Here is an 11,822-nt window from a genome sequence, read left to right on the forward strand (position 1 = left end):
CTCTGGCTCTCCGGGAGAGTGAAAGGAGCGCACCCTGTGTGTGTGTGTTTGTGTGTGTGTGTGTGTGTGTGTGTGTGTGTGTGTGTGTGTGTGTGTGTGTGTGTGTTTGTTTGTAGATATAGGCTGGTAGGCGAACTCTCTGAAGTGCAGTGACTTTTACATATAAATCATGACTCATTTTAGTAAACCGAAGGTCAAGTATTAAAGTATTTTGCCCTGAAAATAATTTGAGCAACATTTCTGTAGCATATTTAGAGTTGTTTGATTAAAATATTATTCTATGTACGTCGTGTTAGCCTCCAGAAAGTCCCTTTGTTTACGTGAAGCTAAGTATTAAGCGGTATTGGAGGGTGTACCGGAGCCCCCTATGAAAGTGGCAGTCCTCATAATGACGATTAAAATTAAAGTTTGCTTTGTTTAACGACATCACTAGAGCACATTGATTTATTTACCATCGGCTATTGGATGTCAAACATTTGGTAAGTTATATTAGCAAACACTGAAAGCGCCAGTTATGATAGCTCAGTCTTAAAAGATATATTAAATCGACCTGCACAGAATAAACATAGATGGATAGCACAAATTCATTATAATAGTGAACAGTATGTCAGGGTTATTTGGTTTTGTGGGTTGGGTTTTTTGGAATTGCATGCATATGCATAATCCAGCAACACATTGACAACGCATTGTATGATCAATAGGTAGATTGGCTTCCATAATTATTATAGCAGGTTGGCAACCGACAGAGACAAAAGAAAAAAACAGTCGCAGACGTCATTGTTGAGCGCCCGAGGGAACTTTCTGACACAGACCGTGTCAGTGGCGTTGGCGGGGGGGGGGGGGGGGGGGGGGGGGAGGGGGCACTAGGGGTCATGCCTCCCCAATGTAATATGTTTTTAAAACTGCATTACATTTTATAAAATCATATATACATACATACATACATACATACATACATACATACATACATACATACATACATACATACATACATACATACATATATACATACATACATACATTAGCACACGACCGCAAACACATTGGATATACATACACTGGTATTCTAAACAAGGAAATATAATACCGTATTTAATATGTTATTTAAGACATCAAAAAGACTTTGTTACTTAAAAACATCTTACAATGGCTGCAAACTTAGGACAGTTCCTTTGCTTAAGATGTACAGTAACACATGGGAGGACCCAGGGAATATTTCAGGGAGGGGGCCAAGAACAAAAGGGCACACGGACCAACACCCTAAATAAGACACTTCAATGAAAATTGTAAAACAAGTTCAACTGTTCACAAATAGGGGCAATGTTTACGGGATACTGGTCCCCTGGTTGTCTCTCTTGGATTCTCCCTTGTAACATATGGTCCAATATGTAAAAGGTATACACACATTATTGAAAAATTATAATAATCTAGCGGGGCTACGTTTATATCTTTGGCTACACTTAAAGGGACATTCCCGAGTTTGCTGCAAGTTTTAAGATGAATGAAGGAATGAATGACTGTTTAACGACACCCCAGCACGAAAAATACATCGGCTATTGGGTTTCAAACTATGGTAATGCAAACAAAGAAGGTGATGATCAACATCAATATAAAAATTCAAGATTTAAATAAAAACAGTGTAAAGAACTGTGCAAAAATACAAATATCACAGATAGATACTGACTTTTACTCAAAATTTCAATTTGTGCTGTATTGGCCATTCTCAAAGAGAATGTTACACCCCTGCACGACAGTGAGGTTACAGCACGCGCAGGGGATTTTTAAGATGTTATCGACTAACAGAGACTTTTTAACGATTGTAATTACATATCAAATATATTTTTCTGCATAAAATATTAGTGGCTGTATATTAAACGTGTTTCTGATCGTTCTAATATTTGTACTAGGTTAAATTTCATTTTATTTCCTAAAATATTTTTTGGAAGACAAAATCCAGTTTGGGCTTCTTACAAATATTAAAACGACCAGAAACACATTGAATGTACAGACACTGATATTCTAAAGAAGAAAAAATTATATGTAAGTTTAATCGTAGAAATATTTTATTAGTCGGAAACATCTTATAATGCAACAAACACAGGAATGTCCATTTAAAAGTTAATCTATTGTTATATATAAATGCGTTAAAATGAGTTGCTGTAAATAAGAAACTAGTTTTAATAGTTTGATAGTTTCCTCTTAAAAACTTTGTCATTCATAACAGCATTGTATTTTTTTAAATTGTAGTTTCTTTTTGTCTGTACACAAGCTGGGACGTAAATAAATAATGTGTCCGTCTATAAATTATGACGCGGTGGTCTATAAATTATGACGCGGTGGTCGATAAATTATGACACGGTCGTCTATAAATTATGACGCGGTGGTCTATAAATTATGACGCGGTCGTGTATACATTATGACGCGGTGGTCTATAAATTATGACGCGGTCATGTATACATTATGACGCGGTCGTCTATACATTATGACGCGGTGGTCTATAAATTATGACGCGGTCGTGTATACATTATGACGCGGTCGTCTGAGGAAACCGGCTAACTATATTAGCATCAAGTGATCTTTTATATGCACTTTCCAACAGACAGGACATCAGTCGTGGAGCACTGTTTGCCGGGCGTTTGTGTTGGATAGCGTGACCAAAAGACCATAGCAACGTTCAACATTCAATATTGAATATTGCTCTGACAGAACAACATTCAACATTCATGGTTTTCTTTTCTGAATTATACAACGTTATTCAAAATCTAAGATACACATTTAGGTGTATGTCCTATGATAATATGGTGAATCGAGGGTGGCTCATGGATGTAAAATAATCTAGTTCGGCTCGGAAATAAAGCACAGAACTAAGTCTCGCCGAACTCTACAAAACAAAATGAATGTATAGCAAAAGAATCAACAACATATGCACACATCTGAAACTAAACAGAATGATTATGATATGATAAACAGGAGTTCATTAGTGCACATCCAACTCATATATAACAAAAACGGGGTGGCTCAGGGGCAACTTCCCAAATAACGCCCCATCACTATATATTGTACACAGTGTAAAATCAAGCTACCCACAATTCTGAAACTAAATATAGAATGTTTATCATATGATAAACAAGTGTTCAGCAGTGCACATTCAACCCATATATAACAAAAACGGGGTGACTCAGGCGCATCTTTCGAGGTAACGCCCCAGCCATATATATATGGTACACAGTATAACTACACCATACTCGTTTGGAGTCATGCAGCTCTGAAACTGAACATAGAAAGTTTATGAAATTCTACAGATCCATCCTATAGTGCACGTTATTTGGTAATGTGAAGAGTCTATGGTGGCTCAAGACCCTATCTGGACGTGACGCCCCGTTATAGGTCGAAATTCGAAGATTCAACTCAATATTCAGATTAGACCAACAATTCTGAAACTAAACATAGAAAGTTTATCATATGATAAACAACTGTTCATTAATGCACATCCAACCCATATATAGCAAAAACGGGGTGGCTCAGGGGCAACTTCCCAAATAACGCCCCATCACTATATATGGTACACAGTGTAAAATCAAGCTACCCACAATTCTGAAACTAAACATAGAAACCTCACTTATTATTACTGACGAACAGAATAATCCTACACACATTTCTTTTCGCTACATTTTTAAGACACACATTTATATAATTCCACTGTGTTGGATTCCTGAGTCATGACACGTGACAACAGGCGAAGTTATAGGTTGGACTATGCCGAATGAAATCCCATAGGCGACCATGTAAACGTTTGTGTTTAAAAACATTATATGCAATATATCAACCAAACTATGACCTATAAATAGCAATACTACAACCACTACCTCAAAGTATTAACTGCAGAAAATGGTACCTTTCATGGCTCATTTTCGGTATAACCAGTTGTTTCTACACCGCCCCTAGTTTCGCACAAAGTTAGAGTACTTTTTTTTTTACATGTACTCCATACATGTTCCAAGCACAAGGCTACTTGACACGGTGGTATATAACTTACCTGTATGATTTATTACTGAATACTGTTCATAATTGTTTTGGTGTCCAACTCAAGAGTATTGCCAGTCACCCAAAATAAAGGAAACGTCTTTATATGTTATTGCTATCAAAACACTGGCTTGAGACTCTTTCACAAGTGGAACAATGCTCATTCAGTTTCACGCCGGTTTTGAGGGGGTTGTATTACTGTGCTAGGGGCGGAGGGATTATCATGTTGACGTTTATATTATATTAGTAGATATAGCAGAAATGAATTCTAATTTCGCCATTTAATATGTTTAAAATATAATCTGTAAAAGTAGAAAGTTTAAACTAATAATGATTGTATATAAGTGAGAAACAATATGCATTCCTCAACAACGTACCCACTTCGTGGAAATGAAATCAACCACGTGGCCTAGATTTACAATATTAACCGGTACGACAAAACACGACTAATAAAATTTAAAACTTGTTGTCGCTAGTAATCAAACATTTAGTATCAACAATGCAACATGTCTTAAAAAATATTTCATTTTATTTAATCGCATTTTCTAACTTTAAGACAAGCACCTGGCAGTACACTACTGAATAGTAGACTGGCCTCACGGACATGCAAATAGCGCCTTATTCACACCACGATGCGGATCAACAGAACAAAACTGGTTGAAGAAATGTTTGGTTCTAAAAATCAAATGTGTCGTTTTTATTTTGTTTGTGAATCAAGGTGGGGGGGGGGGGGGGGGTACTCATCACGTACATTTCAGTAATCCGGAAATTCGTTAATCCGGACGTTCTTTTTAATAACCATACTGTCCGGACTAAAATTTGTTATTCCATATTTATGATATTGACGCTACCGAAAAACACTGCTAATACTTCTCTCTCTCTCTCTCTCTCTCTCTCTCTCTCTCTCTCTCTCTCTCTCTCTCTCTCTCTCTCTCTCTCTCTCTCTCTCTCTCTCTCTCTCTCTCTCTCTCTCTCTCTCTCTCTCTCTCTCTCTCTCTCTCTCTCTCTCTCTCTCTCTCTCTCTCTCTCTCTCTCTCTCTCTCTCTCTCTCTCTCTCTCTCTCTCTCTCTCTGACTATATGTCAATATTACCAAAATGTTTGACATCCAATAGCCGATGATTAATAAATCAATGTGCTATATGTGTATGTTTCTGTTTCTGTATGTGTATGTGTATGTGTATGTGTATGTGTACGTGTACGTGTATGTGTATGTGTATGTGTATGTGTATGTGTATGTGTATGTGTATGTGTATGTGTATGTGTACGTGTACGTGTATGTGTGCGTGTACGTGTACGTGTATGTGTACGTGTACGTGTATGTGTATGTGTATGTGTATGTGTATGTGTATGTGTATGTGTATGTGCATGTGTATAGGTGTATGTATATGTTGGTCCCGAGGATGTCAGGTTTAGAGGGGTTTTACTGTATATGAATGTGTGTGTGTGCGCGTGTGTGCGCGTGTGTGCGCGTGTGTGTATGTGTGTGTGTCTGTGTGTGCGTGCGCGCGCGTGCGTGTGTATATGTATATAATTGGCAATAACTGGTTTGGTTACTGTCGTATCGGCCTCGCTGCATTCGCTATGTGTGTGTATGTGTGTGTGCGTGTATCTACTATCTGTATATATATGTTAAAAGTTTGTTTTATTTAACGACACCACTAGATCACATTGATTTATTAATCATCGGCTATTGGATTTCAAACATGGTCATTTTGACAGTCATAGAGAGGAAACCCGCGACATTGTTTTTTCATTAGTAGCATGGGATCATTTATATTCACCATCCCACAGACTATACCAGTCGTGGTGCACAGGCTGGATCGAGAAACAGCCCAATGGGCCCACCAACAGTGACCAATCCCAAACCGACCGCGCAACAAGCGAGCGCTTTACTACTGGGCTACGTCCCACCCCCATGTATAAAATTGAATATTGGTATATAGGTGGGTTGGTATGTAGGTACGTACGTGGGTGGATCGATGAATGGTTTAAAGTTTGGCTTAATTAACGACAACACTAGAACACATTGATTAATTTCTGAATCACCGGCTAGAGTTTTAGAGAGGAAACCCATCATTTAGTAGCAAGGGGTCTTTTGTATGCACCATCCCACAGACTGAATAGCACATATCACGTTATTTGATATACCACTCGTGGCGCACTGGCTGGGACGATAAATAGTCTAATGGGTCCACCTACGGGGATCGATCCTAGACAGACCGCACATCAGGCGACTTATTTACCAATGGGCTACGTCCTGCCTCGGATGAATGGATGGATGCTGTATGCATGCAAGCATGTATATTTACGTGTGTTCATGCGTGCCTGTATGTGTATCTGGCTATGTCCCTGTTTTGGCGATAAATTAATGTTGACTACCTTCCATGGTAGTGTCATTGTTAAGCCATCGGAATTAAGGCTGGTAGGTGCTGGGTTCGCAGCCCAGTACCGGCTTCCACCCAGAGCGAGTTTGTTTTATCGACTCGGTGGGTAGGTGTAAGACCACTACACACTCTTTTCTCTCACTAAACACTAACAACTAACACACTGTTAACTAACAACTAACAACTAACACACCTAGACAGACAGCCAGATAGATGAGGTGTGTGCTCAGGACAGCATGCTTGAACCTTACTTGGATATAAGCAAGAAAATAAGTTGAAATGAATGAACTGAATGAATGTCGACTTTCACTTACATTTATACGTCGTACTTATCTTAAAGTCAGCGTATTTCCTACTACTCAACCTACATGATGATATCCCGGATCTCCTTTCACAATTTTTTTTATCACTGGTATATTTGTGTGATATCCCCCCTCCCCCCCACTCTCTCTCTATGTGTATGTGTATGTGTATGTGTATGTGTATGTGTATGTGTATGTGTATGTGTATGTGTATGTGTATGTGCATGTGTATAGGTGTATGTATATGTTGGTCCCGAGGATGTCAGGTTTAGAGGAGTTTCACTGTATATGAATGTGTGTGTGTGTGTGTGTGTGTGCGTGCGTGCGTGCGTGCGTGCGTGCGTGCGTGCGTGCGTGTGTGTGTGTGTGTGTGCGCGCGCGCGTGCGTGTGTGTGTGTGTGTGTGCGCGCGCGCGCGCGTGTGTATATGTATATAATTAAGACAGTAACCAGTTATTATTTGTATCCTGCAATCCTACAGGAATAGTGAGAAAGCATTATTTATTCCATTTTTGTGTACGCAAATCGAGTATCGTCATCCTACCAAGGATTTTGCCGTATGACGTCATTATTTGACGTCGAACTATGTTTCCAAACTCTAATTAATAAAATAATAAATAAATATGTACGTTTTGTATTGTTATCGCAAAACTAAAATTTATTTGTGTTTACTGTACTAAAAGAACGGATTTAAAGAGTAAATCTAGTCTGAAATTCTCTAGTCGAGTCGGGTTATATATATATATATATTAACATAATTTCATTCCTTTTGTTGTTCAATTGTTGTGTACAGTGAGTCTAAGGAGCTATAATACTTTTTTTTCAATAAAAAATATTATGTCGATAAAGAAATTTGAACCTATTGTTATTGCGTTAAGCCAGACTTAAAGTGACACACCCTACTTTCAACCCGTGAAAATTAACACTACATTTAGTTAATCTACAAACCTGTAACACATCTGGATAAAGTTAAAATTGAGGAAACATGAGTCTGTTACTTTGGAATGGTGAAATACCCTCTAAAAATAGACTAAAACTCGACTCCATAACTGTTATTTCACAGACACACGTGCGTTTTTAAAAATATGAGAAATATATTTTGTGATATTAAAAACACCAAGATGACCAAAAACACTTTGAATGTACGGAAATGGATAATCTAAGCAATAAAATCTATGCAAAGTATGATTTCAGTTATCCAAAACGGCTCTAATAGTAAAAAATAATATGCCTTAGTGTTTAAAAACTAGGGTATGTCCCTTTAATGTTAATATATTGTTATACTAATATTTTATTACATTAAAAAATAAATACTTCTTTTATCTCACTTGACTTGTTTTATGTTAATATAACGCTTAGAAATATTGACTGTTAGAAACTCTCAGGGCACCATATGCCTGAAAATTAGTTTTTTTTTGCAGAAGCGAAATATCAGACAATGTAAGGACATCTCAATTTGCCATGTCTGAAATGTGTACACGCCATCCTATTGACGTGTGATATCTTAGTAATTCGGCCAATTTTAGTTTTCTGGTCTCATTTGCAGAATGAATATTGTAACCCTGGCATTAAAAAAGTTAAAAGTTTTTTGTTGAACGACACCACTAGAGCAAATTGATTTATTAATAATCGGTTATATTTGGATGTCAAACATTTATATATCTGACATAACCCGCTACAGGTTTTCATTAGTGGCGATGTATATTTTATATGGACCATTCCACAGACAGGATAACATATACCACGGCCTTTCATATACAAATCGGGGTACACTGACTGGAACGAGAAATAGCGAAATAGGCGTGAATAATGACTTCTACACCAATTCTGCTGCATAAGCGTCGGAAGATACTTGCAATTGGAGGGGTCAGTAATGTACAATATAGAGCACATTGATTAATTAATCATGGTCTGTTGGATGTCAAATATTTGGTAATTTTGACAAGTAATCATCAGAGGAAACCCGCTACGTTTGTCTTAATGTAGCAGGGGATATTTTATATGCACTTTCCTACATACATATACAACGGTCTTTGAACAGTTGTGCTGCACTGGTTGGAAGGGGAAAAACAAGGAGTTGAATGTATCCACCCAGGTAGTTCGATCCTACGACGCAAGCGCCTCGGGGAAGCTCTCAACCGATTCAGCTAAATCACACCCAGTGCTAATGGAAACAAATGCAAAGCTATATGTTTTGGCTCTTTAGTGGCTCTTTAGTGGATTCACTACAATGTCAGTTTTAAATAGCATCATCATAATCTGTCACAGCTATAGAGTTAGTCCATTTCCCATTCTATGTTTATTTCTATCTCCATCATATGATAAACGTTTTATGCTTACTTTGAGAACTGTCGGTCCAATGTGAATATTGAGCTGAAATCCAAATTTGAACACTGCTGAACAACTCTTTGTCATGTGATAAACAATCTATGTGTAGTTTCAGAATTGTGGGTAGCTTGATTTTACACTGTGTATCATATATATGGATGGGGCGTAACTTGGGAAGTTGCCCCTGAGACGTAATTTGTGGGTTGGATGTCCACTACTGAACACTTGTTTATCATAATGTTTAGTTTCAGAATTGTGGGTCTAATCTGAATATTGAACTGATCTCCGAATTTCGACGTTTAATGGGACGTCATGTTCACACAGTCTTGAGCCATCCTAGACTTCATATTTCCATAGAACATGCCCTATAGAATGTATCTGTAGAATTCTATCAAATTTCCAAGTTTAGTGTCAGAATTGATTGACTGTAATCGAGTGTTGTGTAGTTGTTCTGTGTGCCATATATATGGATGGGGCGTTATCTTGAAATTTGCCCCAGAGCCATACAAGATTTACAAGATTTTACAAGATTTATTAAACAACACTCAGACACATGGGTTGGATGTGCACTGCTGAACATCTCTTTATCATATACCGTATACGCAAATATTTTCGCGAATAAAATATACCGCGAAAATCGCGAACACGTTGATAGCACCGCGAATTTAATTACGCGCGAAATTATTTCCGATTTGGTATAATATTATTTACCTTATAATATATAGTCTTATCTCTACACGCCCAACACATCAAAATCAAGCAGCCAGAGGTCCGCAAGGTCACGTGATTCTGTAAACCAGCCTGGTCACGTGGATTTGATCGAAGTGATACACAGTTGCGCGTAAGTCTGTTTTTACGTAACCTCAGTTTTGTTTGTTTTCTTTGTAACCTTGAATGGAAGTTTTTGGGTACCACCAATAATTAAAAGTTATTTCTTCTGATATTTGCGTTTTTCAATTCTCTGTATCGCATGTGCGTGTTCCACCAAAAACATGTCTTATCAGACATACATACAACATTGACGTCTCGCTGACAGCATGTGCGTGAAATCGTCATTGAAAAGAGTTTGGCAAATGAAATATGGGTAATTTTGATTTTATTATCGGGGGACACAATCGCGAAAATAATTCCTCGCGAAAATGTAAAATGAAAGCCCGATCGCGAATTATTTTAGCCGCGAAAATATTTGCGTATACGGTAATAGATATTCTATATTTAGTTTCAGAATTGTGGGTCTAATCTGAATACTGATCTGATCTGCGAATTCAACATTTAACGGGGCATTACTTTCAGACAGGGTTTTAAGCCACCCTAGACTCTTCATATTTCCACAGAATATGAATGTATGAGTAGAATTCCAAACAATTTCCATGTTTAGTTTCAGAATTGTGTGACTGTAAACGAGAGTTGTGTAGTTATTTTGTGTACCATACATAGGGGTGGGGCGTTACCTTGAAAGTTGTCCCTGAGCTACCCCGTGTTTGTGATATATGGGTTTAATGTGCACTGCTAAACATGTCTTTATCATATGATAAACATTATATGTTTAGTTTCAGAATTGTGGGTAGCTTGATTTTACACTGTGTACCATATATATGGGTGGGGCGTTACCTTGAAAGTTGCTCCTGAGCCACCCCGAGTTTGTTATATATGGGTTGAATATGCACTGCTGAACACTTGTTTATCATATATTAAAACATTCTATGTTTAGTTTCGGAATTGTGGGTCTAAACTGAATATTGAGCTGATCTCCGAATTTGAACCTTTAACGGGGCGTCACGTCCAGATAGGGTCTTGAGCCACCCTAGTCTCTACACATTACCAAAGAGCATGCACTATAGCCTGGATCTGTAGAATTTCATAAACTTTCTATGTCCGGTTTCAGAGCTGCGAGACTGCAAACGAGTATGGTGTAGTTATACTGTGTACCATATATATGGGTGTGGCGTTACCTTGAAAGTTGCCCCTGAGCCACCCCGTGTTTGTTATATATGGGTTGAATGTGCACAGTTGAACACTTGTTTATCATGTGATAAACATTCTATGTTTAGTTTCAGAATAGTGGGTAACTTTATTTTACACTGTCTACCCTATATAGTGAAGGGGCGTTATTTTGGAAGTTGCCCTTAAGCCACCCCGTGTTTATTATATACGAGTTGGATGTGCACTGCTGAACACGTGTTTGTCATATGATAAACATTCTATGTTTAGTTTCAGAATTGTGGGTCTAATCTGAATATTGAGCTGATCTTCGAATTACGACCTTTAGTAAATTTTTACATGGATTACCACTTTGCTTTATTTCTGAGCCATCCAATATTATCGTTTATTCCTGTCACCCTAAATTGGTTGTTTTCATAGACAAACACTTATATCGGAATTGAAGTTTTTAAAGAATGTTAATTGCATCTTTCAGAAAAATATATTGAATGTTGAATGTTGTTCTGTCAGAGCAATATTCAATATTGAATGTTGAATGTTGAATATCGAACCAACTTCCGCTTCCCCTAGCAGACGCTCTTCCAACTGAGCTATATGCAGTGGTATGTATGCCCACCCGTCCCCCTTCATCTGAATCAATATTAAAATGTTTTAATTTTAGGTTAAAAGTGTCCTTTTTATTGAGGTAAATAATACCCTATATTACTGCGCTATGATTCTTGTTTTATTACCCCCTCCTATTGCTACCCTTTTGTTTTATTAGACCCCCCTCCCCCCCCCCCATTACCACCCCTAGTTGTTTTGTGCTAGGCACGGCCCTGTATAAGAAGAAACATATGTCCCC

The sequence above is a fragment of the Gigantopelta aegis genome, chromosome 2 (assembly GCF_016097555.1).
Source record: "Gigantopelta aegis isolate Gae_Host chromosome 2, Gae_host_genome, whole genome shotgun sequence".
Classification (NCBI taxonomy): Eukaryota; Metazoa; Mollusca; class Gastropoda; order Neomphalida; family Peltospiridae; genus Gigantopelta; species Gigantopelta aegis.